The following is an 18,828-nucleotide window of genomic DNA, read 5'->3' on the forward strand; positions in this document are numbered from 1 at the left end:
AGAGCCAGCTATCTCTGGTTTGTCTACTTTGAGAACAGGGACTTTAAGAAATATTCCTGAGTAGCTGCCAAAACTTTTGTTTCAGGGACGTTTCCTATCTTCTCTGGCCCATATGGACTGCTTATTTCCACTCTGGTGGAAAAAAAATCATGGTATCTGCTCATCTGATTGAGATGATGGGGTTTAGGACCAGGAAATCTTTTTCTCTGCCTTCTGGCAGCACTTCACCTCTTCTGCTTCCCCCTCCCCCTCAACCCTTTTCTGCATCACCTTGGGTGCAGCCTGCATACCTGGCTCCTATACCATCTGGGTGCCTCCAGCACTATTGGCTCCTTCTCCTACCCTGTTGTCAAGGAGTGAAGAGCACCCTCTTGAGTTTACACCACCCACTTCAGATTTCTCCACTGGTGCCCTAGGTTAAAATCGACAATGGGGGGCAGCCCGGGTGGCTCAGTGGTTTAGCATCGCCTTCAGCCCAGGGCGTGATCCTGGAGACCCCAGATCGAGTCCCACATGGGGCTCCCTGCATGGAGCCTGCTTCTGTCTCTGCCTCTCTCTCTCTCTCTCTCTCTCTCTCTCTCTCTGTGTGTGTGTGTCTCTCATGAATAAATAAATACAATCTTTAAAAAAATTATTTTGAAAAATTGACAATGAGGAACAAAGTGACTTTTAAGTGGACCCAGGTGGAACATTTTTTTTTTTTTAAGATTTATTTATTCATGAGAGACACAGAGAGAGAGGCAGAGATATAGCCAGAGGGAGAGGTAGGCTCCCTGTGCGGAGTCTGATTCGGGACTTGATCCCAGAATCCCGGGATCAGGATCTGAGCCAAAGGCAGATGCTCAACCACTGAGCCACCCAGGCACTCCTAAAAAGCAGATATGTTTTTTTTTTTATGAATTTTTATTTATTTATGATAGTCACAGAGAGAGAGAGAGAGAGAGAGAGAGAGAGGCAGAGACACAGGCAGAGGGAGAAGCAGGCTCCATGCACCGGAAGCCCGATGTGGGATTCGATCCCGGGCCTCCAGGATCGCGCCCTGGGCCAAAGGCAGGCGCCAAACCGCTGCACCACCCAGGGATCCCCATATATGTTTTTTTAAACGATATTATTTATTTATTCATGAGACACAGAGAGAGTGAGACAGACAGAGACATAGACAGAGGGAGAAAAAAAAAAAGACAGAGGGAGAAGCAGGCTGCCTGCAGGGAGCCCGATGTGGGACTCGATCCCGGGACCCCAGGAACACGCCCTGAGCTGAAGGCAGACGCTTAACAGCTGAGCCACCCAGTCCCTCAGATATGTTTTATTAAAAAGATTCAAATTCTGCTTTCTCTCTGTTAAAAAGACAAGTTTTTTTTTTAAATTATTGGTCTGCTCTTGATAAGAAAATGTAAACAAAGTTGTTGTCTCTTTTCTTTGCTCAGAAAAAACAATTTCTTTTTTTTTTATATTTTATTTATTTATTTATTCATGAAAGACACATAGAGAGAGGCAGAGACAGACAGAAGGAGAAGCAGGCTCTTCTCAGGGAGCCCAATGAGAGACTCAATCCTCAGATCCATGATCATGCCCTGAACCAAAGGCAGACGCTCAATTGCTGAGCCACCCAGGCAACCCAGAAAAAAGCAATTTCTATGTTTTGTCTTTATTAAGTCTTTGATAATCCATAATCCTATTTATTAGACATGTGCTTTAAAACTTGCTTCAGCTTTAACAAACTTCCCTAAGATTTAAATTGTAAACAAAGTCTCTGATGAATTAGGCTTCTTTATTTGGTATGTTAAATTCTGGTATAAGGCCATCAGTGGATATTCTAATTATTGAAGTGTTCTGTGTCACAGAAATAACTGAATTTCCTTGTCAATTGCATCATAATGAACTCATATTAGGTTGTTTACAATGTCCATTTTTGAGTTTTTGTCAGTTATAATCATTCATATTTCTTGAAAACGTGGTTTGTCTTCATGAAGATTCATTGAAAAGGATGAATCATTTAAGATCATAGAAATAGGGGGATCCCCGGGTGGCTCAGTGGTTTAGCACCTGCCTTCGGCCCAGGGCATGGTCCTGGAGTCCCGGGATCAAGTTCCACATCGGGCTCCCTGCATGGAGCCTGCTTCTCCCTCTGCCTGTGTCTCTGCCTCTCTCTTTGTGTGTCTCTCATGAATAAATAAATAAAATCTTTAAAAAAAGATCATAGAAATAAAATGGATAAGAATTTCCAGGACTATGGGACACCTGGGTGACTCAGTGGTTGAGCGTCTGCCTTCAGCTCAGGGTGTGATCCAGGTCTGGGAATTGAGTCCCACATTGGGCTCCCTGTGAGGAGCCTGTTTCTCCCTGTCTCTGTCTCTGTCTCTGCCTCTCTCTGCATCTCTCAGTCAATAAATAAATAAAATCTTAAAAATCTTAAAAAAAAAATTCAGGACCAGAAAGCTGCATTCAAACTGAACAAGAATTAGAAACATGAAACTAAATGAACTGGGATGCCTGTGTGGTTCAGCAGTTAAGCGTCTGCCTTTGGCCCAGGGGGAGATCCTGGAGTCTGGGGATCAAGTTCTACATTGGGCTCCCTCCAGGAAGCCTGCTTCTCCCTCTGCCTGTGTCTCTGCCTCTCTCTCTGTGTGTGTCTCTAATGAATAAATAAATAAAATCTTTAAAAAAAAAAAAAAAAGAAAGAAACTAAATGAACTGAGGAAGGTGATTACAGTGTTTGTGACTCATGATTAAAGCATTGCTGGTTCTCTAATGTTTACTCTTCCAGATTAAGGAAACTTTCTCTTAAGATATCTATGACTTGGGATGCCTGGGTGGCTCAGCGGTTGATTGCCTGCCTTGGGCCCAGGGTGTGATCCTGGAGTTCCAGGATTGAGCCCCACATCAGGCTCCCTGCATGGAGCCTGCTTCTCCCTCTGCCTGTGGTCTCTGCCTCTCTCTCTCTCTCTCTCTCTCTCTCTCTCTGAATATCATGAATAAATAAATAAAATCTTTTTTTAAAAAAAGATATCTATGACTTATAAAAATGTGATAGAGTATTCATTTATGAACAAACTGAAGCATTTCCGTACTTGAACCTCTGAAATTCAGTAAGTCTCGGTGAGTATTCTTTCTTCCATGGCTATCATAGTCATTTGCATAAATTCAGTAAGAATCTGTTCCCCTTGTAACAGGACACCATTGGAAACACTGGTTACTCTACCAAGGCTTTGACTGGAAGTCATATTTGAGAGGCATGCATAGGCTCAGATATGACCAGACAGCTTTAAGGAACTAATAATGTTGACTTCAAGATATCTTTATAGAGCCACAAAGCCCTTTGGAACTGCTGGCCTGATACTTGCATACAAAGTTCCCAGCAGCCTCACCTTATAAGTAAAGAATGTCACTTCCTGGCAGGTGCAGGGACCTCAGGATACTTTGGGGACCACCCAAATCCAGAGGTACTACAGGCATGTCTAGTGACAAGTATTTGGCTTAGCTTCTGGCCTGGCGAGACTACTAAAAAAAGTTCAGTGGAATCTCCATTGAAAAAAAAGAAAAAACTATGGACTTGTGAAGATAATGGGTGATCCCACTTTCCTTATGATTGGATTGGATGATGCGCTCGGGCATCCTTATTTCCTGAGACAAGTTTTTTCCCACTTACCAGTGATTCTTCGGAACAAGGGTATTGTTAAGTCTGCACCTCAAAGAGGGCTTCTTGATAGTTTTATTTCTTAGTCGTATTTGTTCCAGGAACTTTTTTTTAAGATTCTATTTATTTATTTTTTAATTATTTATTTATTTATTTATTTATTTATTTATTTATTTATTTATTTATTTATGACACACAGAGAGAGAGGCAAAGACATAGGCAGAGGGAGAAGCAGGTCCCCTGCAGGGAGCCCAATGCAGGACTCAATCCCAGGACCCTGAGATCCCAACCTGAGCCAAAGGCAGATGCTCAATCACTGAGCCACCCAGGTGCCCTTGTCCCAGGAACTATTTTTTAAAAAAAAAGATTTTATTTGCTTATTCATGAGAGACAGAGAGAGAGAGAGAGAGAGAGAGAGGCAGAGACACAGGCAGAGGGAGAAGCAGGCTCCATGCAGGGAGCCCTACATGGGACTCGATCCTGGGTCTCCAGGATCACACCCTGGGCCAAAGGCAGGCACTAAACCGCTGAGCCACCCAGGCTGCCCTGCTCAGGGATTATTGATCTTGTTTATTTTAGCCTATCAGACTTCACAAATTCCCGCATTGCAAATGCAGATAGCAGTTGATTTACTGATGGCAGTAGTTTCATGGAAAAGGGGGCAACAAAAGCTGGGTATGCTACAGTCAGTCTCACTCAGATTGTTGAGGCCAAAGCCCTCCCAGCAAGTATATCTGCCCAAAAAGGAGAGTTAAGAGTGCTCACTTGTGGGGTGCCTGAGTGGCTCAGCCAGTTAAGCATCTGACTTCTGCTCAGGTCATCATCTCAGAGTCTTGGTGTTAAGCCCCAAATCCCCAGTCAGCAGAGAGTCTGCTTCTCCCTCCCCTCTGCCCTTCTCCCCACTCGTTCTCTCTCTCAAATAAATAAAATCTTAAAAAAAAAAAAAAAAAAGAGTGCTCACTTGTGCTTTACAATTGGCAGAGGGCTTCAAAATTAATATCTATACTGACTCTAAATATGCCTTCCTGGTCCTATATGCTCATAGAGCAATTTGGAAGGAAAGGGGATTATTATCAAGCCATAAGTTCCCAGATAGAGACCTGAAATTATGACTTCTCTGGAAGCCATACACTTACCTAAGGAGGTAACTATAACTCGCCTCAAAGGACATCAAAAGGATATGAGGATATGACCTCAGAATCTAAAGGGAACTATCTGGCATACCATGCAGCCAAGCAGGCAGCACCAAATAAACAAATATTAAGTTTTACATCAGTCTTCACTCCAATAAAGTCCATAACTCCAGTCTCTTCAGACCAAGAAATTCACATAGCCCAGGAACAAGGATATTCAAAAAAAAATGCACAGGACTGGCTTGTTAATAAGGGAAAAATCTTTATGCCCCAAAATAACTAATGGAAGGTAATACAGGATTTACACCAGGCTACTCATTGGAATAGGAAGGCTACTGAGGTGACAAAAACTTTGCCCAAAGAAACTGTCCCTAGATTGGGACCCCTTGATCCCTACAAAGTGAGAATGGACTGTCTTTTATGGCACAAATAATTCAGCCAATAGCTTGGGCCTTAAAAATTAATTACTAGGGCAGCCCCGGTGGCTTAGCGGTTTCGCGCTGCCTTCAGCCGGGGACGTGATCCTAGAGACCTGGGATTGAGTCCCATGTCGGGCTCCCTGTATGGAGCCTGCTTCTCCCTCTGTCTTTGTCTCTGCCTTTCTCTCTCTCTCTCTCTCTCTCTCTCTCTTTCTCTCTCTCTCTGTCTCTAATAAATAAATAAAATCTTTTTAAAAAAATTACTAGCTACATTTGGCCCAGTGTCCACAATCCTCTGGAAAAGTGGCCCTCCAAAACCAAATGGCCCTTAATATCCTGACTGTAGTTCAAAGAGGCCCAGAACTAGAACTAGATGACTGGCTCCTAATGGGGTCCAGTGGCTATGCTAATGGATACACACACACACACACACACACGTGCATGCGCACATACATATACACACACACATATATTTCCCCATTCATCTGTGGACATCTGGGTTGCTTCCACCTTTTGGCTATTCTGAATGATGTTGCTACGAACATGGGTATGCAAAAATCTATTCAATATTTGCTTTCAGTTCTTTTGGGGATATACCCAGAAATGTATTGCTGGATCCTACAGTAATTCTGGATTTCATTTTAATTTAATTTAATTTATTTATTTATTCATGAGAGACACAGAGAGAGAGAGAGAGAGAGGCAGAGACACAGGCAGAGGGAGAAGCAGGCCCCATGCAGGGAGCCCAATGTGGGACTTGACCCTGGGACTCCAGGATCATGCCCTAGGCCAAAGGCAGGTGGTCAACCACTGAGCCACCCAGGGATCCCCCCTGCATTTAATTTTTTAAGGAATTTTCAAATAGTTTTCCATAGTGGCTATTGATGTGGTTTGAAGTAGGGTTCAGGAGCCAATGGCCAACAAAGAAATTCTTGAGACTTTCTTGGTGCAAGGTATTTTTTTATTTGTTTTGTGTGTGTGTGTGTGTGTGTGTGTGTGTGGTTTTTATTATAGTGCAGGACAGGACCTGTGGGCAGAAAGAGCTGCATTTTAAGTGTGAGAGGTGACTGATTATATACTTGGGAGTTAAAGGAGGTAAAGAAATAGGAAGCTTCCAAAAGGATTGTCACATATTAAAGAAGACTCAGGATCCTGGAGGCCCGGCTGTGGTCACCCTTAGGTTGTTCTGCCTTCTAGCAAGGCATTAACAGCAAGACCACTGGGGAGTTTCCTGGTGAAAGATATCCTTGGCCTGCCTCAGGTACTTGTCAATAGGCTGCAGGTTATAAGGAGATTTAATTTTATCTACGTTTCTTTTTCTTTTGCTCTCCACATCAGCTGTGATTTTTTTCAGTACAGTATTTTACTTATTTATTAATGTTTGTTAAGGTGAGATTCATATGACATCAAATTAACCAATTAGAGGGCATCTGGGTGGTTTAGTTGGTTGAGCATCTGCCTTCTGCTCAGGGTCCCAGGGTCCTGGGATCAAGTCCTGCATTGGGCTCTCTGTTCTGCAGGGAGCCTGCTTCTTCCTCTGCCTCTCTCTCTCTCTCTTTCACGAATAAATAAATTACATCATAAAATTTTTTAATTATGGGCAGCCCCAGGCAGCTCAGCGGTTTGGTGCCTGCCTTCAGCCTAGCGTGTGATCCTGGGGTCCCAGGATCGAGTCCCACATCGGGCACCCTGCAGGGAGCCTGCTTCTCCCTCTGCCTGTGTCTCTGCCTCTCTGTGTGTGTGTGTCTCTCATGAATAAATAAATAAAATCTTTTTAAAATTTGTTTTAATTAACCAATTAGAGTGTACAATTCAGTTACATTTACTATATTCATGATGTTGTGGAATTAATGCAGGGAACAAAGGCAAAAAGGAGATATAGCTAAATCTCTGGAACACTTGAGTGGCTTCGTGGGTTAAGTATCTGACTCTTGGTTTCTGTTCAGGTCATGATCTCAGTGTTGTGAGATTGAGCCCCACTTCGAGCTCCATGTGCAGCAGGAGTTGGGTAGGGAGAGGGTCAGCTTTAGATTCTCTCCCTCTCCCTCTGCCCCTTCCCTACTCGGTCTTGTGTGTGTGTCTGTGTGTGTGTGTGTGTCTGTGTGTGTGCGTATGCTTTCAAATAAATCTTTTAAATTTTTATTTATTTTGGGATCCCTGGGTGGCGCAGCGGTTTGGCGCCTGCCTTTGGCCCAGGGGGCGATCCTGGAGACCCGGGATCAAATCCCACATCTGGCTCCTGGTGCATGGAGCCTGCTTCTCCCTCTGCCTCTCTCTCTCTCTCTGTGTGACTATCATAAATAAAAAATAAATAAATAAATAAATAAATAAATAAATAAATAAATAATAAAAATAAAATTTTATTTATTTTAATTTTTTAAAGATTTTGTTTAGGGACACCTGAGTGGCTCAGTGGTTAAACATCTACCTTTGGTTCAGGGTTTGACCCTAAAGTCCCAGGATCAAGTCCCACATCGGACTCCCTGTAGAAAGCCTGCTTCTTCTCCCTCTGCCTGTGTCTCTTGTGAGTAAATAAGTAAATAAATAAATAATAAAGATTTTGTTTATTTGAAAGAGAGAGCACAAGCAAAGGGAATGGCAGAGGGAAAGGGAAAAGCAGGCTCCCCACTGAGCAGAGGGTCTGATGCAGGGGGCTCGATACCAGGACCCCAGGATCATGACCTGAGCCAAAGGTAGATGCTCAACCAACTGAGCCACGCAGGCGCCTCTAAAAAATTTATTTTTTAAAATTAAATCTCCTTATAACCTGCAGCCCAAGTACTTGAGGCAGCCTGAGTATAATTCCTCCAGGAAACTCCCCAACGGTCTTACTCTTAATACCTTGCTAGAGGGAAAAACTACCTGAGCTTGACCATAGCCAAGTGTCCAGGATCCTGTGAGTCTCCTTTAGCCTATGAAAATCTTTTGGAAACTTTCCTTTTCTTTACTTCCCCCAACTCCCAAGTATATAATCAATTACTCCTCATAATCCCAGGACAGCTTTTTGTGCTCATGGGTCCCATCCCTGTGCTTTAATAAAACCACTTTTTTGCACCAAAGACATCTCAAGTATTTTTTCTTGGCCATTGGCTATGGTCCTCACCCCACAAACACCCCAAAAAACGACATCACTCTGGGTGGTGCGTGTTCTCCCACCACAGGACTCCTGGCACAGTCTCAGGCCTGGAGAGAAGCCCGCCCCGACATGTGCCTCTCCTCCTCCTCCCCCCAGCTGTGGGCTCTGACCCCAGCTAAAGGGCATGGGGCCTCTGCAGGCATCTTGTCTTGAAAACAAATGTTTGAGCAAGGACTGAATTTAGCAAACATCCTGCACCTTTGTGTGGATGGCACTTGCCCCAGGATGGCTGGGGTGGGGACCAGATTTCAACAGTTGACCAGGACACAAATCTGCTATTTGCTTTCTGGGGTTGACCCTTCCTCCCAGTAAATGCAATCTGTGGGTGCCCTGCAGCCCTTGCACACCTGGGCTATTTTTGACATGGAGACCAAAGGTAAAAGGAAACATAAATACAATTAAATTCCCTTAGGGACGCCTGGGTGGCTCTGTGGTTGAGCAGTTGACCGTTTGCCTTTGGCTCAGGGTGTGATCTCATAGTCCTGGGATAGAGTCCCCTTTGGGCGCCCCACTGGGAACCTGCTTCTCCCTCTGCCTATATCTCTACCTCTCTCTCTGTCTCTCATAAATAAATACATAAAACCTTTACAAAAACAGAGAGAGAGAGAGAGAGAACTTGCAGAGAGAGAGAGAGAGAGAGAACTTGGGCTCATCCACAAATACTTGAGGCAAGCAGAGTGTAACCTCCCTCCAGAAATTCCCAATCTGACTGTTAATGCCTTGCTAGATGGAAAAACAACCTTAGTTTGACAAATAGCGGGGCCTCCAAGATCCTGTAAGTCTTCTTTAACATGTGAAAATCCTTTTAGAAGCTTCCTTTATATTATTTCCCCCAACTCCAAAGTATATAATCAATTGCTCCTCATAATCCCAGGGCAGCTCTTTCTGCCTATGGGTCCCATCCCTGTCCTATAATAGAGCCAACTTTTTGGACCAAAAACGTTTCAAGAATTCTTCCCTGACCACTGGCTCATGAAACCCCACTTCACATCACATCATTTTCACTTTGCCCTGATAGCAGCTATCTGGGTGCCTTTTTCCCTGCATCAAACATGGACCTCCATGAGCAGCCCTGGGCTGGGGTCCCCTCAGAGCCTGCAGTCATCCTGGCAGTGCCTTTGGTCATGGGCAGTGCCTTTACTACCCATGTAAGGAGAGAGAGCCCAGAACTATCCACCTCCTCAGAACACACACTCATTTTTATGGACCAGGAAAGTGAAAGTTCAAGGCAGTGAGATGCCCATGCTTAGCTGGTAAGCAGTAAAGTCAGGATTTGAACTCAGCTCTGCCAGGCTCTAAGTCCAGAGCCTCACCACCAAACTGGGGGTGGGCATAAGGAGAGAAAGGAAAAGGAGCAGTAGGGGATTAGAGTTGGCTTCATGCTACCAGATGCATTTTGTTCTGAGGGCAGTAGGGAGCTATGCAGGATGTGTGAGCTGGGGAGGGAGTCTGGGTGTTAGATCCCTCAGGCATAGGGGGCAGGGTAAAGACCAGAATGCAGGGAGGGGAGACCAAGGGGCTGATTCAGAGTCTGAGTAAAGAGGATCTGGGATCAGCAGGTGTTGGAGGGAGGCAAGAGGGAGGCTTGTCCAGGTGTCTGGCTCCAGTTCAAACACCCTCATTCCCTAACACCTGTGAGTCAGATCCCTCCAACACCGTTCATGTTTCTCCCATGATTGTGTTGATATTTTTCTTGATTTCATCAGACATAGGAGCTGTAGGGGGCTACAGATTTTCATAAGCCCTCCAGAACAATCTGGCTCTTTAAATTTAATGCTGTGTGTTAAAAAAAAAAAGTAACAAGAAAAATAAAAAAATTTTAAAGAAATCAAAAGATGAGGGACACCTGGGTGGCTCAGCGGTTGAGCATCTGCCTTTGGCTCAGGGCCTGATCCCGGGGTTGGGGAGTGAATCCTGTATGGGGCTCCCTGAGAGGAGCCTGCTTCTCCCCCTGCCTATATCTCTGCCTCTCTCTCTCTGTGTCTCTAATGAATGAATGAATAAATAAATAATTAATTAATTAATTAATTAAAATATTTTTAAAAAATCAAAAGATGAATCAGATTTATAATTACTGCTCAGGAAACATTTCTATGACTTACTCTTGAAAGGAAAAAGTAGATTTCAGAGCAAAATTAATATGACCCATTATGCATTTAAAAAAAAAAAGGAAATCTTTCCCTCTTGATCTTTTTTTTTTCCATGATGTAGGAGCTCTGTGTTGTCGGGGCAACAATGAGTTTGACCTGCTTTTTGAGTGACCTATTGCTAGGTCAGAATTTGGAGAAAGTGATGTGAATGACCCAGGGAAGGGCAGCAACTGCTGCAGTTGCTTCAGCAATTTCATTGAGATTCTATACTGCAGGTTGGGCTGGTGTGAGGGGAGCTGTCTCCTCAGGAGCTTCTGATTTAGGGGGATCCCAGATTCCTGCTCCAGTCTGAGACCTGGCCCCAAGGAGGACAGGATATAAAGTGGATCCTTTATCCTTGTACTGCTGTGCCCCAGATGTCCCTGGAGCCAGCTAAGCCTGAAGCTGACACAAGTTGTGGACCCGGAGAGGACACAGGTAGGGTCAAACCAGTGGAAACTTACCTACTTCCCACCAGGTCCTGTCTTTTGCTCAGTTTGGCTTCTTGACAACTCTCTCACAGCACCAGAACAACAAGAATTTAAGGCCTCTGTTGGCCTCAGCTGCGGATGCCAAGATCAGCAGGGAAGACGGAGACAAGCCTGAGGCCCTGGGGTGTTGTGGGGGGGCGGGGAGCTTTGTAGCTGGCCCCTCCCCCTCACTTAGTAGAATGAATCAACAGTACTAAGGAATGGGGTGTAGAAAGTGAGCGGGAAGCAGAAGGCTTCCCAGGATGGCAGGGTTACCTGGAGGAGGAGCAGTTCTGAGAAGGGTGCTGGGGAGCTGCTGAGTTGAAGTCACCTGGTTAAGCTGATGTAGATGTTCTGAACAGACCCTCCCCCACCCCCTGTGGGAATCAGCTCAGCTGCAGGATAAGCAGATGCCAGGAAGGGGTCAGGAGCCTGGCTGCATGCAAAAATGCTAAATAAAATATTAGCAAATTGAGTTCAGCTGCACTTTAAAGGACACCATACCAGGGGCATCTAGGGTTGTTGTTTTTTTTTGCTTCCCGGAAAAGGCAAGGAAAGTTCAGCATCAGAAATCTCACTTACTCAATGAAGAGATGAAAGGAGAAAAATACCAAACGATCATCTCACTATGCTGGAAAAGCATTGGATAACATTCAGCAACCACTTCTGATTTTTCAAAGTTCTTAATTCAAAGTAGGAAAAAAATTAGTCTGACCAAAGATCATGCTTAGAAAGAAATCATCTGCATTGTGCTGGATGGTGAAACAGAAGGGGCACCATAGTCCAGGACAGGGCTAGAATGCCCGCAGTCATGGCTACTATTAAATGCTGATGCAGAGGTGCTGGCCAATGTAATAAAATAAGAAAAATAATTGAGACCGGATGATACTATCATTGATAGAAAATCAGAAAGAATAAACAAACAAAATAGATAAAACTGATGAAGAGACTGAATGCAAGACCAATAGAGGTGGAACACACGGGATTTTTAGGGCAGTAAAATTATTCTGTAGGATATCATTGGTCAGGATTTCAATATCAGGTGGAGACATGGCATTGCACCTTTGTCAAAACACATATACAACACAGAGAGTAAACTGTGAATTTCAGTTAATAATAATGTACCAATACTCACTCATCAACTTTAACAAACATGCCGTACTAAGGAAAGATGTTAATAATAGGGGAAACTGGGGCTATAGGGGAGAGAGAGGTCTATGGGAACTTTCTAAGCATTCTGCTCAATCTTTCTGTAATCTTAAAACTGCTTTAAAAAATAAAATCAATTAATTAAAAAATAAATCAAGGAAATAATTACTAAAAAAAGGGTGCTTGCTACTGAGTCACTGTTCAATAAACACTAACACTTCTAATATGAGAAAACTACTTGGCACATACAAGCTCAATAAATGTCAACCATTTAAAAATATTCCTCTATTTTGATTATAAAAATGAATGACTTTAAAAATTAAATACAGGGGCGGCTCAGTTAGTTAAGCATCTGCCTTTGGCTTAGGTTGTAGTCCCGGGGCTCTGGGATTGAGCTCCACATCAGGCTCGCTGCTCAGTAGGGAGTCTGCTTCTCCCTCTGTCCCTCCCTGCCTCCTCATGCTTTCTCTCTCAAATAAATAAAATCTTTAATAAATAATAAATTTTAATATTAAATATATACTATGAAAAAGGAAACCCTACATATGCCATCTTGACTCTTTTTGAGCATGGAATAGTGGTGTTCAACTGGGAATGATTCTGCTCTCCTGGGACCACTGGTGGATATCTGAAGACATCTTTGGTTATTACAACTTAGGGGGAGGGAGAGTGCTACTGTTATCTAGTGGGTGAAAGCCAGAAATGCTTCTCAACATCCTATAATCCACAGAATAACACTCACAATAGAGGCTTCCTCAGCCCAATATGTCAACAGTGCCCTGACTGAGAAATTCTGGCCGTGACTTTTTTTTTTAATCAGAATGAGGCCTGATTATGGGTATCACCAGGCAACTTGCTTTTTCTTCCTGTCACCGGGAGTTCTGTGAAGCCCCACCCTGATATTTTTATCACCAGTCTGGTTTTCTTCCCCCTGAAAGCACCGTGTCCTATATTCCAGTCTCTTGAGATGTACATTTGGACTGTCTTTTTTTTTTTTTACCCTCAGCCCTTGGCTTTTCTGAACCCCAGTATATTCCCCATACACACTAGTGCATTGTTTTGGGCCAGGGTCAGGCAACATCATTCAACGGCTCAGAGTCCCTGATTTCTGCTGATGCTGGGAGGTCTTACTATAAAGCTATGGTGATCAAGATAAGGTAGTACCAGTATAGGCAGGGACCTGCTATTCTCACTCAGGGCTGGCTCTGCCCCCAAGGGACATTGGGCAATGTCTGGAGACATTTTTGGTCGTCATGACTCAAAGGAAGTGCTATTGGCATTGGGTAAGTTGAGGCCAGGGATACTACCACATGTCCTATAGCATTGTAGCTATAGTAGAACAGTCCCCACCACAAAAGATGATTTAGACTCAAGTATCAGTAATGCCAAACCTGGAATCGAGAAATACACCAGTGAATAAAAATAGAGTAGAGAAATAACCCACAGATGTACTGGCCCCTTGATTTTTTTTTTATTTTTTTATTTTTCATTTTTTATTTATTTTTTATTTTTATTTTTTGGCCACCTGATTTTTGACAAAGGTGCCAAGGTAATTCACTTGAGACTGGGAAGAAAAATGTTTCATACAAAAAGCTTAACTCTTAAAACAATATAGCTTCTAGAACTAAATAAAGGAGAATGTCTTAATGATTATAGGTTAAGCAAAGATTTCTTTCATTGGCACAAGAAGCCTCAACCTTCAAAGAAAAAAAGAATTTGGGATCCCTGGGTGGCGCAGCGGTTTGGCGCCTGCCTTTGGCCCAGGGCGCGATCCTGGAGACCCCGGATCAAATCCCACGTCGGGCTCCCTGCGTGGAGCCTGCTTCTCCCTCTGCCTGTGTCTCTGCCTCTCTGTCTCTCTCTGTGTGACTATCATGAATAAATAAATAAAATCTTAAAAAAAAAAAAGAATTTCTAGCCAAAGCAATTAGACATGAAAAAGAAATAAAAAGCACCCAAATTGGAAAGGAAGAAATAAAATAATTTCTGTTGGCAAATGGCATGATATTCTTAGAAAAACCTAAGGATTCCATAAAAGAAACTAAGAGAACAGGGGATCCCTGGGTGGTGCAGTGGTTTAGCACCTGCCTTTGGCCCAGGGCGTGATCCTGGAGACCTGGGATCGAATCCCACGTCGGGATCCCAGTGCATGGAGCCTGCTTCTCCCTCTGCCTATGTCTCTGCCTCTCTGTCTCTCTCTGTGTGACTATCATAAATAAATTTAAAAAATTTTTAAAATAAATAAAAAAAGAAACTATGAGAACAAATAAACCAAGTCAGCAGTTTCAGAATAGAACTTTGCAAGATACCAATCAATATACAAATTCAGCTGCATTTTTATACACCAACAATGAACAATATGAAAAAACATTGAGAAACAATTTCATTTATAATAACATTAAAAAGAATAAAATATTATGAAACAGTCAAGAAGGTGAATGTCTTATACACTAAAAACTACAAAATGAAAAAAAAAAAAAAAACTACAAAATGTTCCTGAAAGAAATCTTAAAAGACAAATAGAAAGACATCCCATGTTCATGCACTGGGAGACAAAATTGTTAAGGTATCAACACTAAGCTATCTACAGGGTTAATTCAATACCTATCAAGTTCCAATGGTATTTTTTTAAGAAATAGAAAACTCCATCATTAATTTCATGTGGAATCTCAAGGGACACCAAATAGCCAAAATAATATAATAGACATCATGATGCTGAGATTTATGAGATATATTCATATATATTTGGTCTTCATTCACAGTTCCTGATTCATAGCTCTCAAAACCCTTGGAATTTCTAGGGGATAAGAGCGATGGGAAAATATTGTGTTATAACGTTTGGTCTCTTGTCCTCAGTTCATTAAAATGCTTCAGAGTCATAGAAGTGAAATAGGTGTCTTGCTGTTCATAACAAGCCCCTTTCCATCACAATGGGTTTTGTGTTACTGAGGTGACTTTTGAAAAAAACTTAAGGATGGAGCTGATTGCCAGGGGAATCAGTAAAGGGTTGGAACTTTGAGGCCCATCTTCTGATTTCTGGGAAGGGAAGAGGGGCTGGAGGTTGAATCAATCATCAATTGATGATTGCATCAATCATGTCTATGTCATGAAGCCTCCATAAAAACCTCCATAAAAATCCTCTGTAAGGAGAACTTGGGTAGCTCAGTCGGTTAAGCATTTACCTTCAGCGCAGGTTGGGATCCTGAGGTCCTGGGATTGAGCCCTGAGTAGGATCCCTGCTCAGTGGGGAGTCTGCTTCTCCCTTTCCCTCTGCCCCACCCCTTGGCTCGTGCTCTCTATCACTTTCTCTCTCAAATAAATAAAAAATCTTAAAAAAAAAAAACCTCCATAAAGACTATGTTATGAGCTTCCAGGTTGGTGAACATGAAGATTGGAGGAGAGTGTTGTGCTAGGAGAAAGCATGGAAGCTCCACACCCTTTCTCTCTCTTTATTTTTTTTTTAATTTTTATTTATTTATGATAGTCACACACAGAGAGAGAGAGGCAGAGACACAGGCAGAGGGAGAAGCAGGCTCCATGCACCGGGAGATTTGATCCTGGGTCTCCAGGATCGCGCCCTGGGCCAAAGGCAGGTGCCAAACCGCTGCGCCACCCAGGGATCCCCACACCCTTTCTCCAAACATTGCCCTATGCATCTCTTCTATATGGCTTTTCCTGAATTACATTCTTTTATGATAAACTGACAGTGTAGTGAGTAAATGGGTTTTCTTTTTTCTTTTTTCTTTTTCTTTCTTTCTTTCTTTCTTTCTTTCTTTCTTTTTTTTCTTTTCTTTTTTTTTTTTTTTTTGAGTAAATGGGTTTTCTGAGTGCTGTGAGCCTCTCTAGCTATTTAATCGAACCCAAGGAGGGGGTCATGGGGAACATCTGATTTGTAGCCAGTTGGTTAGAAGTACAGGTAATGTGGTGCTTGTGTGGTCCTATTGATTAAATATCCGACTCCTGATCTTAGCTCAGGTCTTGATCTCAGAGTCCTGAGTTCAAGCCCAGTGTTGGGCTCCATGCTGGGTGTGGAATCTACATTTAAGAAAAAAAAAAAAAAGTACAGGTAATAACCTGGACTTATGATTGGTAGCCTGAGTTGGAGGGTATTGTTGAAACCTCCAATCTACAGCTGATCAGTCAGAAGCATGAATGACAACCTGGACTTGTAACTGGCATCTGAAGAGGGTGGGGACAGCCTTGTTGAAATGAGCCCTTAACCTGTGGAATCTGATACTATTTTTGATAAGTAAGTGTCAGAATTGAGTTCATTTGTAGGAGAGCCATTCAATGTCCTGAGAATTGCTTGGTATGGGGAAAACCCCTTCTATATGTTGAAATTGGATCCAGAACGCAAATAGACATGTAGACCAATGGAATAGAATGAAGAACCCAGAAATAAACCCTTGTATATATGGTCAAATTATTATTATTAATTTATTTTATTTTATTTATTTATTCATGAGAGAGAGAGAGAGAGAGAGAGAGAGAGGCAGAGACACAGGAAGAGGGAGAAGCATGCTCCATGCAGGGAGCCTGATGTGGAACTCAATCCTGAGGTTCCAGGATCAGGCCCTGGGCTGAAGGCGGTGCTAAACCACTGAGCTACCCGGGCTGCCCTTATTATTAATTTTTAAGTAGGTTCTATCATGAGTGTGGAGCCCAATGTGGAGCTTGAACTCACAACCCTGAGACTGAGATCTGAGCCATGCTCAAGAATCAGATGCTTACTGATTGAGCCAACTAGGTGCCCCTATTGTCAAATTATTTTTGACATGGGTGCTAAGACCATTCAATGGAGGAGGCAGGAGAGGGTATTTTCAATAACTTATGCTGGGAAAACTGGTTACCCACCAGCAAAAGAAAGAAGTTTGACTCTTGTCTTACACTATATACAAAAATTAACTCAATATGAATCAAAGACCTAAATATAAGAGCTAAAACTATAAAATTCTTGGAATAAAACAATAAGAAAAGGCTTTAAAACATTGGATTTAGCAATGATTCTTTAGAGATGACACCAAAAGGACAGACACCAAAAGAGAAATATTTTGGACTTTATGAAAAATAAAAACTGTTGTGCATCCAAGGACACCATCTAAAGTGAAAAGAAAACTTAGCAGAATGGTGGGAAATATTTGCAAATCACCTAACTGATAAGGGATTAATATCCAGAATTTTATTTATTTATTTATTTTAAAATTTGCTTTTATTTAGTTTTTAATTTTTTGAGAGAGAGAGCACGTGAGAGGTGGGGAGGGGCAGAGGAAGAGGCCAAGAGAATCTTAAGCAGTTTCCACACTTAATGTGGAGCCCAATCTCACAGCCCTGAGACCATGACCTGAGCCAAAAATCAAAAGTCAAATGCTTAACAGACTGACCTACCCAGATGCCCCAGAATTAGTTGATTAATTAATTTTTAAGATTTTGTTTTTTAGTTATTTCTACACCCAATGTTGAGCAGGAACTCAAAACCGGATATCAAGAATTGCCCCCTAACCAACTGAGCTAGTCAGGAACCCCTCCCCTTTAAATTTTTTTACAGAATATATTTTAAAACTCCTATAATTCAACAATAGCAACCAAAGAAACAACCCAATTTTTAAAATGGCAAAGGGGTTAAATAGACATTTCTTCAAAGGAAATGCACAAGTGGCCAATAAAAACATGAAAAGATACTCAACATCACTAATCATTAGGGAAACTTAAAACCACAACAGATACCATTTCACACCCACTGTTACAAAATAACAAGTGTTGGCAAGGATGTGAATAAATTGGAAGCTTTGTTCCTTGCTGTGGGAATGTACACTGTGCAGCTGCCTTGGAAAACGCTATGAGGATTCCTAAAAAAGTGAAACATAGAATTACATTGAAAACAAATATTGAACAGATATTCTACATCAGTGTTTACAGTAGTGTTATTGACAATAGCCAAAAGGTGGAAACCATACAAATACAAATGCTGATTGATGGAGGAATGAAGAGAATGTGATATATCCATACAAGGGAATATTATTCAGCTTTGAAAAGGAAGGACATTTTGACACATGCTACAACTTGGATGAACCTTGAAAGATTATGCAAAATGAAATAAGCCAGACACAAATGGACAAAGATTGCAGGATTCCAATTACATGAGGTCTCTAGAATAGTAGATCTCAGGGGTGTCTGGGTGGCTCAATCAGTTAAGCAACTGACTCTTGATTTCAGATCAGGATGTCATGATCTCAGAGTCCTGGGACGGAGCCTGCCTCAGGCTCACTACTCAGCAGGGAGTCTGCTTCTTTCCCTCTCCCTCTTCTTCTGCGCCAGCTCCCCCCTCACATGAGTGCGTGCTCTCCCTCTAACGTAAATAAATAAATACTTTAAAAAAATTTTTTAAAGAATTATGACAATAATAAGAGAATAAACAACTCAGTTTAAAAAATGGGCGAAAGGCTTGAGTAGACACTTGACCAAAAATACATACATGGACATGAAAGATGCTCATGATTAATCATCAGAAAAATATAAATCAAGACCATGGCTGTATACCACCACACACCTACTAGAGTGACCAAAATTAAATGCATGATCCATGTACGTGAAACAACTGGAACTTTTTAAAAAGATTTTTAACAATATTTTATTTAGGGGAGCCTATGTGCCTCAGTGGTTGAACGTCGGCCTTTGGCTCAGGTCGTGATTCCAGGGACCTGGGATTGAGTCCCACGTTGGGCTCCCTGTGGGGAGCCTGCTTCTCCCTCTGCCTA

Source organism: Canis lupus, chromosome 20, assembly GCF_011100685.1.
Source record: "Canis lupus familiaris isolate Mischka breed German Shepherd chromosome 20, alternate assembly UU_Cfam_GSD_1.0, whole genome shotgun sequence".
NCBI classification, from domain to species: domain Eukaryota; kingdom Metazoa; phylum Chordata; class Mammalia; order Carnivora; family Canidae; genus Canis; species Canis lupus.